This window comes from Perna viridis, chromosome 7 (genome assembly GCF_037379345.1).
Source record: "Perna viridis isolate PV_CMFRI_1.1 ecotype Kerala chromosome 7, ASM3737934v1, whole genome shotgun sequence".
Lineage (NCBI taxonomy): Eukaryota > Metazoa > Mollusca > Bivalvia > Mytilida > Mytilidae > Perna > Perna viridis.
In genome coordinates, this window is record NC_142451.1 from 48,143,128 (window position 1) to 48,162,648 (window position 19,521).

At 32.9% G+C, this 19,521-nt stretch overlaps 1 protein-coding gene and 1 long non-coding RNA gene across 6 annotated transcripts in view; one reads left to right on the forward strand and one right to left on the reverse strand.

Annotated features, from left to right (window-relative positions):
* Positions 1-3,426, reverse strand: part of LOC148613055 (uncharacterized) — a 54,233-nt gene extending 50,807 nt beyond the window's left edge. For 2 of the 4 annotated variants that reach the window (XM_088595060.1, XM_088595063.1), the window contains exon 1: positions 3,343-3,426. The gene's annotated coding sequence lies outside the window, so the exon portion shown is untranslated. The other 2 variants (XM_088595062.1, XM_088595061.1) reach the window with 2 other exon arrangements.
* A 7,515-nt stretch (positions 3,427-10,941) lies between these two features.
* On the forward strand, positions 10,942-13,087 carry LOC148613056 (uncharacterized). 2 transcript variants are annotated; one of them, XR_015923957.1, is made up of 4 exons: positions 10,942-11,100; positions 11,417-11,492; positions 12,329-12,434; positions 12,948-13,087. It is a non-coding gene; the product is annotated as an uncharacterized LOC148613056 (long non-coding RNA). The 2 variants fall into 2 exon arrangements; XR_015923956.1 differs by lacking the exon at positions 11,417-11,492 and having other exon boundaries at positions 10,946-11,100.
* Positions 13,088-19,521: the final 6,434 nt, after the last annotated feature.

The window sequence follows — 19,521 nt, forward strand, 5'->3', positions numbered from 1 at the left end:
TTATAAAAACAAATTTAATAATTTTTTTCCATTTTTTCCTACACCCAGTTGAAAATTGAATAAAACTGGCAGTCTCTTAGAAGGACGAGAACTCTTTAACCCTTACTATCCCAATGAGCCTATAAATAGGCTTTTCATACCCCCGTATTTTGCCAAGAGCCTATATATATGCTTAGCAACTGTTGTCTACACATTCAATAAGTCGATCGTTCAGCAATAATGTCATTGACGTCACAGGTCTGAACGTGATGATGTGCGGGGTGTTTCACAGGGTAAACTGTATATATTAAAACAGAACCAAAATAATTCCTCGCAAGATTTGTTCTTATTTGTATCCGTCGTTATTTATTGATCAAATATTCACATATTATTTACTTCTCTTTGTTTTTACCTTTTCTGCAATCTCCTTATATCAACCTGCTCTTCATATATTTCGTACAGGGAAAAAATCGAAAAACTTGTAAAAGAAATAACAAAAAAAAAGCAAAACAGAAAAAAAAAACATATAAATGATAAATTTTTAACTACATTTTTTATACTTTATACAAACAGATAATTTTAACGATAAGTTATGTAAATGTATTTATTATTGATAAAATTGCAAATATTGCACAACGATTTTACTCAGAGTTGACATCAATTGCACGGAACATTTTGTCAGCTGAACATATGATTATGAGATTATGAAAATTAATCTTCTCACATGTACTAGCGCCCAGTATTCACAAATTAGGAAAAATAGGTTATTGACACGAATGTAATTTATTTATTTATTGAGGTTTTACGAATTTTTTTGAGGATTCCTTTCATAATAAGCTTAATTCATAAAGTTCAAGATCAAAAACGAGATTCTGAGAGAATTGTACTATGCAAGATTCATCCCCTCCCGCTAATACGAAATAAAATATAAAATCAATACAAGTGACTTTGTCAATGTAGATTATTAACTTTAATTTATAATTGCTAACACAAACAGACAATTTAACCAAACACAAAATAGCAAGCTACATCATATAGAAAGAAAAAGAAACTGCTTCTATTTTTCGAGCTTTGGAATGCAGAAGGTGTCATTTTATGCATAGTCCCATTAGTTTGGATAAATGAAAGTAATGAGTAAATTCTCTCATAGCATTTGTCATAAAAATAAAAGTAGGTCGAATTCAAATAATTAGGTTGTTTATCTTTAACGTACGAACGTTTTTACTTCTGTTTGGTTTTTTTTTAACTACTTATTTAAGGAGAATGGATATGAAATTCAACTTCTTCTTAGACATTTTAATAGCTTATTATATCTATTTCAAATAAATATCATTATAAATACAGCGGCTTGTTAAATCTTTCTGCGTGCTAACTATGGCTTTAAGTATTGAAAATGTGGTAAATAAGATATGTTTAGAAAATCGACAAGTGAAATGTCTAATTATATAATTTTTACGTTTTTTTTTGTTTTTGTTTTTGTTTTTTGTTTTGTTTTTTTTTCACTTTCCTATTTTTGGGTACATTTTTATGTACGTAAGTACGTCAATGCGTATATGTACTATGTTGATAACTTGACAGTATAAAATATATTCGAAAACACCGAAGTGATGAATATTTAATGTCTATTTCTTTCTGCGTTCGATCACCCCGCCGTTGTGCCCTTCCTTGTGACGTAAGGTTATTGATGACGTCATAAGCAGGACAGTTGAATTTGAATCTCCAAATTTTTCATTGGCAAATTAAATGAAAAGCTTTAGCACTCAAAGGGTTAATGTTAAAATATTTCTTGACTAGCTTAGCTATAGAATGGTTGTGGATAGCTTTAAGACTTCTGTATTAGGGTATAAACTACATGTACTACATAAAAACCTGATCAATAGACCTGTAAAATCTGCAAATACAAATGTAATGTAATTATCGTTTTTCAAAAAAATAATCAATGATATCTGTAGCTTCCTGGACAATTCATATTTTTACTTACTCTTTATACATTACGGACGGAAACGTATTTCTTATATTATTTTGAAGAAATCCAACGTCATGTAGAGAGTTGGGAGGTGTTACGCGTCGATTAAATCATGAAATTTGTCGTTCACAACTCGAGTGATGGGCATTTATGTGATTCAGTCAGGTGATGACAAATTCATATAAAATATTAAGAAGCTGTCTTTGTAAGAGTCATGCAAAATCTGAAAAATGTGATACACCCCAAAAAAGGCTATCATAATATATATTTATTTTTGTAATTAAGTTGTTTTATGGATCTATACTATGAAATGTGTAATTATTCATTCAAATCTGCCTGCTCTTAGGAGATAATCGACATTGGAAATCCAGTAGATTCTATTGTATTTCAGCGTCATTTACAGAGTTATCTTCCCTAAATTTTGAAATCTACAGTGCGTTCTATATAATTTTTATCTCCTAAGAGCACAGGTTATATGAAAATCCACATGCTAATTTCTGTTTACTATGACATTTCAAACAAAATATCAAAAATAAAAATATGTAGGCTTTTTACCTATGAATCACATTTTGCATGATCCTTAGCTGGAGTGCTACTTAAATATCATGCCAAGACATACAAATATATATGATGTAATTGTGTCAGGCTTTTCTTACCTACCATCACCTCAGCGACTTACCCACAGACGTCGTAACTTAGTTACGTTCGGAACGTTTCGAATTTATCGAATGAAAAAATAGTTAATTCTAGAGAAGTGTTTCTAAAAATAGGAAAGTTATTTTTGGATTCCTCATTAGATGGTTTGAGAAATTAATATATATAAAAACATATTGAATGTAGTATTTTTTTCCTTGAATAAGGAAAATTGTGTGGTATGCTTTCCTATTTTTTTAAACAAATATTTCTTGAAGAATATATAAATAGAATTTTCAAAAGGGGGGTTTAACAAAGTAAATGATAAAAATCTAGAAATGGTTGAATTCTGTACCTGTTTTATTTATATTTCATTTTCTTTTGGTCGAAGTTTTACTCTTCAATACATTCTGATTACTAGATTGGTAAAACATTGTGATCACATCTGAATTAATGTTTGATCATTATTATCATTATTTACAGCATGCATTTATTCTACAAATACGAAAATAATTACAGCAGGTGATAAGACAAGGTTGTTTTTACTATCCATATAATTCGTAATGTAAACTTTATTGACGTAACATACAATTATGTTTGTGTCCCCCACCTATTCACATATTTGCAAGGTGGAAAATGATACCTATTCCAGGGGCATGTCTTATCACCTTAAAAATAGATCGTGCTCCCCACCCCCCGAGTTTCTGTATTATTTGAAACCCCGCCCGAGTATCCAATCGCTATTGTAAGTTTTTTTCACCCACCTTTTGTTGACAATACCATTTCAGTAATTAACTTTCCAACAATGGCGGATAAAGGAAGTGAATTGCTTACTCCATATAAAAATCTATATTTAATCTTTTAATGTAAACAATATTTATTCATGAAAATATACAAAATATATAATATATTTACATAAATTAACAATTAGGATTCAGAAACAAGCTCAAAGCTTTTATAAATCTGATTCCCATAAAGATAAACATACAAAAAGTAAACACAAGTATGACAGCATGCTCTGATTGTTTCGTAGGACAAATATATAGTATTAAATGTCATAATTTATAATCATTATGATTAAACAATAAGTAGTGAAGTGTAAATAATAAAAGATATTTAAAGTTAAATGATGAAATTGAATTACATGTCCTTATCTCAGGTTGAAGCGAATTCCAGAGTTTGGTAGATGATGGTAGGAAATAGCCCGCATAAAGACTGGTTCTAGTGTTTATATTTAATATATGGTCCGTCTGTCGAGTATTATGCTCGTGTCTACTACCGACACAGTTGGGCACTAAATTAACAAGATATTGTGGGACTGTATTGTTGACCATTTTATGAAAATATAGTAATTTGTGTCTCTTAAGTTTCGTCATAGAGTTTTAGACCGTTCATTTCTAGTGAAGAGTGAATAGGTTTATTTACTTTACGAGACACAATCATTGTTTCAGTTTTTTGTGGATTGAATTTCACTAGCCAATCTTGAGACCATTTATATATTATTTTTTTTTTACATATAAATATTTATACTTGTGTTTACCAACTACGCTTATTGTGTGTTAGTATGACATAGGCAACTATAATTACATATGTTCTCAACTGGTAATTGAAATAATTAATTGAATTACAAATTTTAAATGTTTCAATCGTTCAAAGTGATAGCATGCCCACTGGGAAAACACTCGGATCGGGAGGGGGCGGTGGGTACACTCTTATACTTCTTTGATAAGAGGTGCCGCTCGGATTCTGTAACCCCACCCTATTCATATATTTTTCTTTTGAAAATATTTTAATATATGTTGTCAGAATAAGATACCTAATCACATATATGCAAATACAAATATTTTTTATTGGCTCCAACACAATAACAATAGTTGGTTCAGGCCCAAACACATATAGATAAATTATTACTAGGGTGGGGTTTCAGAATCCAAGTGGCACCTCATATCAAAGGGAAGTATTGAAGTGCCTGTGACGTCAACCATTTTTAATGATTTACCACTTGAAGTTTGATTAATACATTTAAATTATAAGGAATGGCTGTTATAGTTTTTCGGTCTATTTGAGAAAAAAAAACCCAATGCCCGTGGTGCACATTTGAAAATAACCTGCTACATATAGTTGCCTTTTAAATTCATATAAAAAAACATGGCCGCCGTTACTAAAAATATAAGAGGAAAGAAGGCAGTTTTTTGCAAATAACCCAAAACCGTTGCCTTAAGCAAATTTCTGGCAGAGGATAATACTGTTCAGCATCATGAGATCATGATACGGATCTAAGCCGAAATTTTCAAAACGGTTCGTCAACTGATGTAGAAGTTACTGCCCCTAAAACAGTTTTTTGGGGCATTTTTTCCATGAAGAAATTTGAAAATTTTCTCAAAAACCATTGCACATAATTCCATGATTTGTTCCTTAAGGTATCCCACACAAAATGACTCTTAGGATTTTTGATTCGTGAAAAAAACATGGCCGCCGTTAGTGAAAATAGAACATAGGGGTCAGAAGGCAGATTTTTGCAAATAACTCAAAAACTGTGGCCTGTAGCGAAATTCTGGCAGAGGATAATATCGTTCAGCATCATGAGACGGACCTTAGCCGAATTTTTTTCAGAACCATTCATAGACTGATGTAGGATTTGCAGTCCCTTAAACAGCATTGTGCAGAAAGAACATGAAAATAAAACGGTTACAATAAGAAAGTGTAAATGATTGAAAGAATACAGACTATTATCGCACATACAGAATAAATATATTGATGTATACAAATAAATTATTCTCTAAATGTATAATAGTAATTTATAATGGTTCGACAGACAGAGTCTCAAATGTGAAGTCCTTTGTTCTTTATATATATATGCTATTCGTATGCTAACATCTACATGGGTAAATTAGAAAATCAAATAATCTCAACATCTTTATCGAAACCCTTCTCTTGGTTTCGATTCATCGATGATGTTGACATGAAATGGACTGAGTCTAAACACAATTTAGACAATTTTATCACACATGCCAATAATGTTCATCCATCAATCAAATTCATCCATGAAATTTCTGACACTAAAATAACATTTTTCGATACTACTACGTTTGTAAAAGACGGGGAAATGTCCATGGATCTTCACAGCAAACCAATACTTATCTCCCAATAGTTGTCATCCAAAACATTGTACTAAAAGCATCCCATACAGTCAGGCACTTCGAATTTGGCGTATTTGTTCTTCTGACGATACCACCAACAAACGTCTAGATGAACTCCGTGGTCATTTGTTATCGCGTGGCTATAAATCAACAGATATAGATCGGGGATTTGAACGTGCTAACAAAGTCAGCCGTAAAGATCTCCTCGAGTACAAACCTAAGAAAAAGAACAAAAGGGTCCCTTTTGTACTTACGTACCATCCAGCCTTTGGGAAACTCTCGCAGTTACTGCATTCGAATTGGAAAGACATTCAAAAACATCCCAAGCTCTCCAAGCTCTTTCCGGGGGCCCCGGTCCTGGCATTCCGTAGACCGAGGAGCCTAAAAGATGCCATAGTAAGGGCAGAGATTTCATCTCAGTCTAAACAAAATACAACGGGTCAGTGTCGACCATGTGGAGATAAGAGATGTAAGACCTGTACCCAGATGCTGCACACCAAAACTTTTAAAAGCTACTGCACGGGAAAGGAATTTGCCATTTTTTGCGACGTAACTTGCAAAACCGAAAATACCATATACCTTCTCCAGTGCCGATGTGGTATGCAGTACATTGGCGAAACAGAACAACCTTTCAACAGGCGTATGAATGGTCATCGCAGTGACTACAAATGCAAACCAGACCTCCCTCTGAGTCGCCATCTTAGATCTGCCGGACACACCCAGGAGGATCTCATCAACATTGTTGTGACGATCATAGAACATAATAAAAACTGGTCAAAATGTAAACGAGTATCTCGGGAAAGCTTTTGGGTGAAAAAATTGCAAACAACCTCTCCAGATGGAATTAACGAGAAAAAATAATTCATTTTTTCAGGTCTTGGATCTAAGGCTGGTACAGCACTACTTGCTATACATCAATACGCCGTACTACTATATTTGAACTTTTTATTTTTTTAAATTGTCTTCCACAGTTAATTGTAACTTTAATAAAAGACCCTCTTTGTTATTTTCATTCAGGCTCCTAATCAGTTGCTTATGTGAGCCTTTGATAAAGGTACAATCACCTACAGCGCACGCTATTCAGCTTCTGGATCTGTTTTGATCTTGAACTTTGTGAGTTTTCTGCTTGTTAAGTTTTGTGAGTTTTATGCTCGTATAGTTATATGGGTTTTATGCTGAGGAAGGATATCTGTTATCCGAAATATTCAATTTAAATTTTACCATCTTCTGGTGATGTTAAACATATTTAGACGTTTATATAGACTATTCAATTTAAATTTTACCATCTTCTGGTGATGTTAAACATATTCAGACGTTTATAAATAAACGTCTAAATATGTTTAACATCACCAGAAGATGGTAAAATAAACGTCTAAATATGTTTAACATCACCAGAAGATGGTAAAATTTAAATTGAATATTTCGAATATATATATATAATCGTCTACATAAAAGTCAACAATCACTTTTACGGGGTGATGATCGTTATAAAAATGACGCGGAACATAACAAAAAATTAAATGTCTAAATATGTTGAACATCACCAAATGATGGTAAAATTTACATTGAATATTTACATTTGTAGTCACTGCGATGACCCTTCATGCGCCTGTTGAAATGTTATTCTGTTTCCTCAACGTACTGCATACCACATGGGCACTGGAAAAGGTATATGGTGTTTTCGGTTTGCAAGTCAGGTTGCAAAAAATGACAAATTTCTTTCCAGTGCAGTAGTTTTTAAACGTTTGTGCGTGCAGTATCTGGGTACAGGTCTTGCATGTACGTACATCTTTTATCTACACATGGTTGATACTAACCCGTTTCGGCTGAGATGAAATCTATGCTCTTACAAGGGCATCTCGTAGATTCCTAGGTCTACGGAATGCCAGAACCGGTGCCCCAGGAAAGAGTTTGGAGAGCTTAGGATGTTTTTGAATGGCTTCTCAATTCGTATGAAGTAGCTGCGAGAGTTTCCCAAAGGCTGGATGCTAAATAAGCACAAAAGGAACCCTTTTGTTCTTTTTCTTGGGTTTTTATTCGAGGGGATCATTACGGCTGATGTTGTTAGCACGTTCAAATTTCCGATCTACGTCTTCTGATTTGTACCTACGCGATAACAACTGACCACGGAGTTCATCTAGACGTTTGTTGATGGTATCGTCAGATGAGCAAATGCGCCGAATTCGATGTGCCTGGCTGTATGGTATGCTTTTAGTATAATGTTTTGGATGACAGCTATTGGGAGACAAGTATTAGTGACTATCAGTTGGTTTGCTGTGAAGATCCATTGACATTTCACCGTCTCGTACACACGTGTAGTATCGAAAAATGTGATTTTAGAGTAATAAATTTCATGGGCGAATTTGATTGATGGATGAGCGTTGTTGGCATGAGTGATAAAAGTGTCTAAATTTTGTTTAGACTCAGTCCATTTCATGCACGGCAGGACCGCTTGGTACCAATGTTAAATTAGAACTGTCATGACAAATACTTAAACTACAAGTAAGCTATTGAGCACAGCTATGACACATAACCGTTGAAAATTTACTTGTACATTCATGCAATTCATGAACCGTTTATACTGGCAAAGTAATTCTTTTGGTAACTACGGGTCATTGTTTACAATTTTATTTGGGCTATGTTCAGAAATGTGAAACTGAATACGAACGAGATGTTGGAAATTTCAAAATATATACAAGAAACTCGAGCAACAGGATTTTATACGCACGAAAATGCGTAACATATATTTTGCATATAAACTTTGCAAAATCGAATAAACGTAGGGACATTTATGTATATATTTCTTTCATGATAGAGAAGGCAGTCTTGAATAAACATTGTTAGATATATTGGACTGTTCTTATCATTTCATTTCATTTCATTAGACAAATACACAGGGCCATGATTTCTTTACCAGACAGACAAACAAAATGACTTTTGATTTTCCGACATTCAAAATAAGGATCAGGAGAGAGTTACAAGCTTTATTTGCGCTTAATATTGTTAGATGGCATTATGGAGTAAAAAGCGAGGTAACAATTATTACAAACAAAATTATTGTTACACAGCGGGTTACTGGTTTATATACACTAAGGTAGTAATCGTTTAATTTTTAGGGGGTTAGGATAAAATTTTCTATCATGCTTTTTATTTTTTGCTACTTATTTAATATAGAAAAGAAACGATAGTAACAGAAAATATTAGGACAATAAAAAACCTGCCTTTTTATTTCTTGAAAATTTCATTTCTGTCCGTTTATTTTAAATATAATGAGTGTGGACACAGACTGGTATTGCCCGAGGGGCAAGTATGGAGGCAGACTGGTGTTGCCCGAAGAGCAAATTTGAACATACATACGTTTTGTCTTGAACGTGTTTGCATCGTCTAGAAAAATTGAATTATGCACATGTTGATAAATATCCATTAACATGTGTTACTAAAATCTAAATGGGGGACAAATTCCACAATGGATTGCCGTAAGACAAGTCATATACATATTACAATGCTTCTTCCTTGAAGGTGTACTTGCATGGATGTGTTAAACTTGCTATGTCATGTTAAGGATTGGCCATTTCACTTTATATAGGTTAGCTTGATAAAATTCTGGACTCTATGTTTGTTTTAGATTAACAGTGTGTTGTCTGTCAGTTACATGGATGGTCTTTATTTTTTAAATGGTAGGGAGCATATAGTAAAAATCAAATAAGAGCATTTCTATAGTAGTTAATAAAGTCATAATATGGAGTAGGCATTGCCTAAATCAGCGAGCACCGAGAGCTTTACCACACGTGTACTGTCTGTGTGAGATTCGTCAAAATAATAAAAACATTACAAAAATGAAAAAAGGTGGGGGGTCGGACGAAATTTTTTTTTTTCGCAAGTGCAATATTTCTATTTAAATTTCAAAGGCAAGCGAAATCAATATTTTATTTGAAAATCTGTTTTGTTAAATAATGGGGATTTTTTTTCGATGAGTGAACAAGGAGCTAATTTTTAACTGCTTGAAACGAGTTACTATGAAATATTTTTCCCCAAAAATTCCAACACCATTCCTCTTTTCGATCCTTCGCCTTTTAAATAGTCGATAGCTATGTAACACTGCGCCATACTTTACAATTTTTATCAAAAGCGTCTCTAGCAACATCCTTTTCAGTTTTAGTCGGTAAGATCTATTTGTACAGATACCGGAAATATAATAATTCTCCACGAATGGTGGGAATATTTTACACACATATCATGTGACGTAAACAAAATGCAGACGCAACTGACAGATACAAACAAGAAAATAATTGCCTTTCCTATCTTAGAAAAGCTATGCTTCGATTTGAATAATACAATGGTAGTTATATTTTTTCCAAGGCGGGTTAGGTTGTTGACAACAGCAACCGTTACAGTGGAATAGCGGAGATATATGGCAAGCCAAAATGGACAAAAATGCATATTTATAATTCAATTATAAATATTTATAAATCATTTATTAATATTTATCATTGAATTGTAAATATTAATAAATATGGCAATTATAAATATTTATAAATGAATTATAAATATTAATAAATGAATTATAAATATTAATAAATGCATTATAGAGATTAATAAATCAATTATAAATATTTATAATTCAATCCAAAGTTGACAAAAATGCCTTTTTATAAATATTTATAAATGAATTATAAATATTTATAATTTTCTTGGATTTATAAATATTTATAATTCAATTATAAATATTTATAATTGTCTTGGATGTATAAATATTTATAATTCAATTATAAATATTTATAAAAGATTTATAAATATAAAGAAGGAATAATAAATATCTATAAATGAATTATAAATATTTATAAATAACTTCATTAAATATCATCATTATAAATATTTATAAATGAATTATAAATATTAATATATGAATTATAATTGAATTACAAATATTTATAGATATTTATAAATAGGCATTTTTGTCCATTTTGGCTTGCCATAGAGGTACATGTAGGTACATCCATGTTTCCGGAAGTTTTTTGCAACATCACATTCACTTCTTTAAATAAGATAAAAAAAGGTAAAGACCTGAAAACAATCAGAAATTATTAATTTATTTTTACTGAAACGTAATCTTAACCTATATTTTTTTATTTATTTGATTGAAGGAAATGATGAATTTTCTCCGTAAGGACAGTCATTTTTTGTTACTTCCGGGACATGGCTGTTTTTTCGTTTATTACAGCCGGTGGAAACAGGAGTTCGGAATTCTCGGACTTTTACGTGACTTTTGAACTAAAATCAGACTTCCGAACAGTATTTTGTGAAAACCATGCTGTCACATTGGGGGGGTCGTCTGAATTTGAGTTTCGTGTACTCACATATGGACATATATTCCACCAAAAAGTAAGTGACACATTAAGGTGAATACAAATGAACCTGAAAATCGTAGTTTGAGATAATTCCAAACCTTCTACAAAAAACACCGAACTATTTAAAATTTTCTCCATTGTGTTTTTTTATCAGCAGCTTGCTTATGAACTTCGGCGTATTTGTCGCTAAATTAATGTTTTATTTGAGTATATTTTTTCATTTCGAACATGACAGTTTGTTTTTATTTCAATTGTTTGTTATATTTTCTTGTTTTTATATTTTTATATATCAAAAAATTGATTAGCAAAACGAACGAACATTAATGATATGCATTCATTAATGTTTACAGTGCCGCCATGATGAAAATACAAATATTTTATTTTGCTCGAACACAGTTACAATAATGAAGAACTATGATAAATAACGTTAGTGTTTATCATATACCATGTATTTGTTAATTATAATTTGTCTAAATCATGTGCTGTAGTCTAAGTAAATGTGTGCAGTATAAATTACAGGAGATATGGTACACAAGAAACTTTCTTAAGCCTTACATGTGTACTGACTACTGTATACATGTTCCATAGTCCATACAAACATTTTTATAAAGACATGAAGAGTTGTCGTTGAGTCAATGACTGTTGATTTTCATTTAAATGAGACAGTCTATGATACAAACTTGTTGAACATGATGAGGGTAACACAAACGAAACCTTACAAGAATCTGTTATTTGTGTATACAGTACCCCATATTTCATTTTTGAGAACAAAAATAAATTCACGTACAAGGTCAAGGAAACTCCAGTGAAACAAGTACTGCTGAATAGTTGACCAATAGCAATCAAAAACAATATTTAATGTTCCTTGGTATTGTACATGTAAGTCATATGAGAACATTTCATACATAACTTGAAGAAAACCACATGAATTATATGATTTGGAAATTAATCTAAACGTTAACATATACATTTGTATGACCTTGTATATGACACAATTTTCAATTTTTTAAGAAGTTTATCGTGCTATTTTTTTTTACTTTTTTAATAGATCCATAAATACAAGCTGTTGACTTACATTGTATATCAGTAACTAAGGATAATGAACTAGTTTTATCAGTCATCAGATTTCTTTTGCACAGTATGTTGTCATGAACATGTACAATTATACCATAGTCATCACAGTATGATAAAAGTCTATCCATGTAGTTGATTTTCAGTATCTCTTTCCATATTAAAAGGAAATATTTTTTGATATTTTCCAGAAAATTTTGGATGCAGCGGTCATGTTCACCTACCAATGATACAAGTTACCAGACAAATCATACATAACAGGAAGCTCTCTTCAAATGAAGTATGATAATAGATTGTGTAGGTATTTGAGGTTCAGTATACAATATTTTTATGCCTTTTAAAAAAAAAAAAAAAATTAATATTGATTTGGGGTGTTCCAAAGGTAGGACCCACCTCTTTTGTTGGGAAATGTTGGAAGTAATGTGGAAAATTTTTGCAAAAATGAGGAAATTATTAGCTTGGATCCCCACTTTCAAAGTCTTTTGATTGTTCAGTAGAAACTCTCATTAGTCAATTTATTTTAGAAATGTATTTGTATTATTTCAACATGTGTAATGTAGATAGATCCCATATGTGTTTATCACTTAAAATGTAGCACTACAGTTCCCATGACACTTAAATGAAGGTTGTAACATAGACATAATATTTTAGCATAATGGGATGGTTTGTTTGAAGAAAAAAAAACATCCAATGATCCATATAATGTAGGGTTTACTTAAATAGAGGTCTACTTCAATACAGGATTCATGAATCACAATAACTTTGAATATGAGTATTATGTATATTTATTACTGATTTTTATACTTCCAGGTCATCCTTGGCATATATATGACTGAAAAGAATTCATACATGTATAATTTAGATGATCTTCAATGCTGTTCAAATCTCTGCTTGCACTGTAATGAAAGCTGATATGAAGCTGAAGTTTGAAAATAAATATTTTTAAAATCATATTTCTTATTCATATGTACAAGGTTTAAATGTGTTGTGCTTCAAAAGTAAAAGTCACTTTCATACATGTATACAATAACAGCCATGTATACTTCTTGACAGTACCATCCTGGAATACAACCTAGAATCCCTTGCACTGCAAGCTGTAACTCTATCAACTGAGCTAAAAAATTACTTCATTGTTTTCTGTAGATTAGGTTGGTTATGGTCTTTTGTAAATAGTTTTACTTTATTTATTTTTGGGCCTTTTTATAGATTGCTTAATGGTATGTGGTTTGCCCATTATTGATATCCATGTGGTGATTTCACTTGTAGAAGCTTAATCGTTACTTGCTTTGTTTTTTGAATGACTATCTCATTGGCAAACATAAATGGTACATGTATTTAAGTTTTTCTACTTATGACCAGTGAGTGCTAAATCTTTCACTACTTCTCGAACAAGTAATTTTGTGTAACAACTATTTGGCTAAGCAACTTGATTCTGTGAGGTAGCACTATGAAACCGCCTCAAAATGTCATAATAGTAGAGTAGTATAAAGCAGGATCATTTCATACAGTAAAACATTCTTGTCCTGAAATGCAAGAAATTATTGCAGTATGCATTGAAACCACAACCAATCAATGAAAAAAAAACAAGTTCCATGGGTAAATAGAATAAAATATAAACATTCACAGACATTAAACATTTTGAAAAAGAAGAGATTTATTGTTGAATTTTGAGCTAATCATAATCATGCCATGTACTTGTACCTATAATTTACATTGAATTGATCTGAATTCATGGTTTCCTTGTATAAACTCTACAAGACTGGTAAATTGTGATTTTTTTTTGTTCACAAGTTAAGAGAGATAATCATACCATAAGCTCATGATGCACCTGTTTAATAGGACATCTTGTCGAATGATAATTATTAGTCAACTGTGCATGTAATACCTGTTCATTGATCAGAGGGGGTTGGCACATCTCTTTTTTACCAGAAAATTAGTCATTTTCATGTGTAAAATTGACAAAACATGGAAAATAATGTGTTAGCATCACCATCACTTTGGCTTGCACCCCTCCTTTTCAAAGTGTCTGGAGCCGTCCCTGTTCACTAATCTGTAAATAGCTTTCATCATATTTTGCTTTAACCGTCTAGCATGAAACAAGTTGCCTGTTTTGAAACTATTTTAATATTCTCCATTAAAGCAATATAGAAATAAATAAAAAAACAATACAATGCTTAGGTAGCAAACCATATTATACTCCAGCAATGCTAAAGGTTGTCTGGCAAGCTATTTTCTGACTTGGTGCCATCCTAGGGTATAGAGGAACGGAATTCCAACCTCTTACGTTGTAGGAGTAACAGGGACGGATCCAGGATTTTAGATAGGGGCGCACAGTAAAAATTCTGCCGAGCGGAGCAAGGTGACACAAATTTTGAGGTTAAATTTTTGAAACATTATAGAGTGGGTTCAATGTTGATATCTTTTGTGGTAAAATTAGCGAGAAATTTTAAGTTTCAACTTGAAACCGCCTAAATCTACCCATGACAACCCATGCTTTGCAAATTTTAGGGGGCGCACTCCCCCACCAGAATACGCCTCCGAGTAACCATGTTGATTTTTATTAGTGGGGTCGGGGCTAGGATCACATTTGAAATAGAAAGGCAGGACAATGATATATGATTTTATATAAATACAAAGATGCAATAGGCGAAAAAAAGGTTCTGGTTTGAATATTACATAAAAAGATCCGGGACACAAAATTTGACTATATAGCCCCCTTTTTCCCCTTACGATTCAAATGGATATAGGAATGTATCATTATTTACCTGGGAGGGGGGACTGGTCATTTTGAAATCATATAAAATTTTCTTGACCCCCCATGATATTCTCTTATCCCCCGTAAAAACATTTTTTTTAAATGTGATACCCCCTCTATTAAACATGCGTATGGAGTTTTCGTATACATGTAACAACTACTACATTATGCCAGAGCTTGTCGAAACTACGCAGAGTTTTTGTATCGCGCTAGAATTCTAACAAATAAACTTCTGGAACAAGGCTGTGTTGCTACAAGATTGAAGTCATCCCTAAAGAAGTTTTATGTTATGGTCGTCATCCTGAAATCGTGGATCGCTATGGTGTATCCATCTGCGCCATGAGAACTGAATTGTTCAACGTTTTATGGTTTTCCTTTCCTCTTTCGTCTACCCCGGACTTGTCTTTTTATGAACAACGGGGTGTATCTAGAAAAGCAGAGGACGCTTACCCTACTGGCGCACCTGGTCCATGCTCCAAGTTTATAGTGGAGTCGTAGTTGCTCATTTGCTTTTGTTAATTTGTATATTTTATTTTAACAAAATTTCATGTTCTTTGTACGTCTGTTTTCCATGTCTGGCCTTTGTCCCTGGATAACATTCTTCTTATTACCGTTATAACCGTAGTTCCCTTCATTACTCTTTGAAGCAAAAGCAGTTGAGATGTTAAAGAATTCTTACAATAAAAAATTCAAGTCTTCAATTCCAAAACTTGATACTTTGGAAAAGTCTTATCAAAATCAAGCAGAATCAGACACAACTCTTGAGATTCAAGATATTGGTAAGGAAATTGAATCGTCAGCAGATAAGTCGGACCAATTTGATTTAATAACTGTAAATGTTTTAGGTCCTGATGGTTATGTTGATATGTGAACTTGATTTTACCAGAGATCATGCATGTGACAATGAAATAAAATGTTAATGGTGGTAAAATATGTTTTAATTTGACTGGTGTAATGCTCTGCTTAACTTAAAATTTTGATCCCCCTTGAAATCCATGTGCAAAAAAATGACCCCCCTCTTTGAAGTTGTAAAACAACTGAACCCCCTTTTCCACTTACAGAAAAAAATGACCCCCTGGATGTATGTACTTGGTATGTTTAAATTTTCAAATAAATGTCTACGGTTTGAATATTATTTGTAAATCATTATATAAAGGATTCCGAATCTAGAGGTTTAACCTTAAAAAAAGCTGTTATGCACGTGGCTAATTACAATATTCGTTATGTTTCGGCTAAGTTTACAGCCAATGAAATGAACATCTCGTTAGCGAGAACACAGCGTTACTTTATATATTTATCGGGCATTTTTAAAGAACCCAAAGCTTTTCCGAGAGGAAATAATCGCCATTTTCTTGCAGCATGTTTCTCTGTTTCCTTCCCCTTTCCCTATGATATCCCCTGGTTAATATCACTGCATGAAATGGTGCATTTAATTTGAAATGAAGTGAACATTTTAAGTACATTAAAATGCAGTGGAAAATTTCTAATTTACTTTTCATTTAAACCAAATTTATTTTGACAATTAATTTCCCAGATTATATCCTAGTTCAAAACGCAAAATTAAATTTGAATAAACTTAAACTTAAATTAAATTGCTTTTAAAGTAATAGCGAAAGCTATATTTTTATATAGCCTAGCTGGCCGAGTGGTCTAGGGCGCTGGACATTGTGCAGGCGGTGTTGCCATAGATGTCAGCGGTACGAGTTCGAGTCCAGCGGAGGGAACGACTAAAAATTTGCATCGCAAATTTGACAGTTCTAACATCGTTGGGAATTTTTCAGACCTTTCTATACGTTTACATATCTTCCCTGTATCAATTTGATCCGATGGAGCAGTGTAGCGAATAGAGTCGTCACATTCTGAGTGATTGATTGATTGTTGGGGTTTACCATCCGAGCAGCAATATTTCAGCTATATTCAGACAATGAACATGAAATGGATGATAAAATGAACATGCATGATGATGAAATGAAAAAAACGGATGGAACATAGGGATAATAGGGTCGACAAATTTAGATAGCCACTAGAAGAAGGGAGGGATGGATACCTCCTGTGGCGGAGCGCAAAGGTTCCTACTCCTATCGAATACCACAGCAGGGTTCTTTAACGTGCAAGGGATATGGCATCTTTCCCAACACGGTGCACCACTATGGTTTGCGGTCAGGTTTGCCGTGTTATAGCCTGACAAGCCCAGCATGTAACACGCCAGGGGTACCCCATTCCACCACCTGGGGCACACATCCCAGTTGCTCTGTGGGCAGAGCGCCTAGCCGCCGGCTATGTTTCTGAGCACTATTCTGAGACGTTTATTATATATATATATATATATATATATATATGAACATTTTTGTTTCATAACAAATGTATGCTTACCTGAGTATATGATGTCGTCAATCAGAATGGTTTAGTGTTAAACTCGTTTGTACAGTCAATATGGAAACTATTTCTTTTTAATTACAGGTATGTATGCTAATTCTTACATTTTCACATCAAGTCGTGGTCGTGACATGAAGCAGGTAAAGTGTACGCAGTTCAAGGTTGTCCCTGGTGGAACTTAAAATAAGCTTTGCGACTTCAGCGATTTAAATATAGAGTTCATCCTAGAATAGTTTATTTTCTTGCTGGGATTCCAGATGTATGTACTTTAAATCGTGATCGTGCGAAGCAATATGAGGAATCGAATCTTGACTTAGAGAAAGATCATGTGTTACATATTAAGTATAGTGTTTCTGAAGTTGAGACACGGATGAGAGATATAGGATGTAAAGTTGTTTTCGGTACAAGTTTTCTAAAGTGGAATAACCATAGGAAAAATATTCGAGAAACTGCTTATCTAAAGCATGAGGAAGAACATTCTCTGATGCTAGAGAAGTTTAATTCCATACTCCATGAAGTAAATTCTTATATCATTTATAAGAATTGGAAATACAGTTTCGTATCTCCATTCTTACACTCGTATGTTCATAAGAAAAAATGGGCAGAAAACACGTTATGTATATTCACGTTTGATTGATGGAGTACATCCAATTTCCGATTTTGCTGCTGCTCGGTCAGGTCATTTAAAAACCACGATATGTGTAAATGCTTAGAAATTTTTATTTTGTTTCCTTGATGTAATCGTGAATTCAGGGGACTTAATTTTTATTTTTGAGGGGCAAATGTCACCTTATGTTTAATTTTCATTACGTATTATCATATCATACATCATACCCATCATGACGTATTACCGACTTTTTATATTGTCGTATGCATATCACTTACTAACATTGCACGCTTGGCGCGAAATTATTTTAGTGAATTATGCGCACCCAGGCATAGCTCGATTGGGCATTCTATATTTCATTAACTGCCAGATAGCCTAACCTAGCTGACGCTATAGTGCCGAAGCAATATATTTACAGGTATAGTGAATTTGCAATTTTTTCTAAAGTTTACTAAACATTTTATTTATAATTTAGTGTTTTGGTTTAGGAAGCCCAAGACTTCACATTTGGAGATTATTATTTTGGCTCTCTCATTTTACTTTTTTTTTATAATGTGCTTTTGCCTAGCTTCAAAGCTTACAGTTGTAGAGCTCTAGACTCTCAGCAGTGATATCCTTTGCCTTTTTTATTAATATAACAGAATCTCTGATTTAACAGTTGTCGCCCTTTTGAGAAATGACATTCTTTGTTTTTTGGTATTGTTTTGCGTTTTTGTTGTTATTTTTTTGTGTCTATTTGTTTGATTGTTTTTGTTTTTATTTGTTTGTTTTAAGTGAAGTCATTACAGGTTTGTCGAGTTTTCTGCCAACATCACGGTATCATCTGCATAGAAGATAATGAAGAATTTGTAATTGGATAATCGAGTTTATATTCGATTTCTGCGCTTGTATTGGTCAATCTATTTAGATTAATCTTCTAAATCTTTCAGAAATAACGAAAGGACATGATTTTCACTTTGTCTAAGCGTCAGATTGACACGTGATTAATTCTCCCTCGAATGATATACATGACTTTATATTAAGATACATATTACAACCAATATTGTAAATATTACCATTTCTATTGGATTAAGACATGAAGTAGAGCATTCCTTGACATAATGTCAAATCTCGAACAAATGACAATCTAAAGTCGAGTAACGTTTTCGGAAGCCGAACTGGTTTGGTTTCGTCTGAAAATTATACTCGGCGTCACATAAATAACATACGGTTAAAATTTGAATAAAAATATTTTCAACGACTTTATTGACACCTACCGTCGTTTAAATTGTCTCAAATGACTTGCTCATTCGTTTAGCCAAACGGCTTCTCCCTAAACATTGAATCGTTAAATTCATGTCCGATTTTAATTTTCGGTGCCAATATTTACATTGTAAAAAGTCGGCCATGTTTACAGTGATCGGATTGCTAGGAGATGTTGTTTACGTTTAAATGGTTTGTCCAAAAACCGAAGAACCCAGAATACATTTCGGCGTTAGTTCGGAAATTTCGGATTTAGTCTACGCAAACAACGTACAATGCCGAGAAGTTGATCAAGCAGACGAACTCCAGTTTTTATTATCCAAACTGAGAAGAATATCATAGTGTGAGAAAATGGTTAATAGGAGGAGAAATTTTGAGGTAGAGAATCTCCAAATTAATACAAT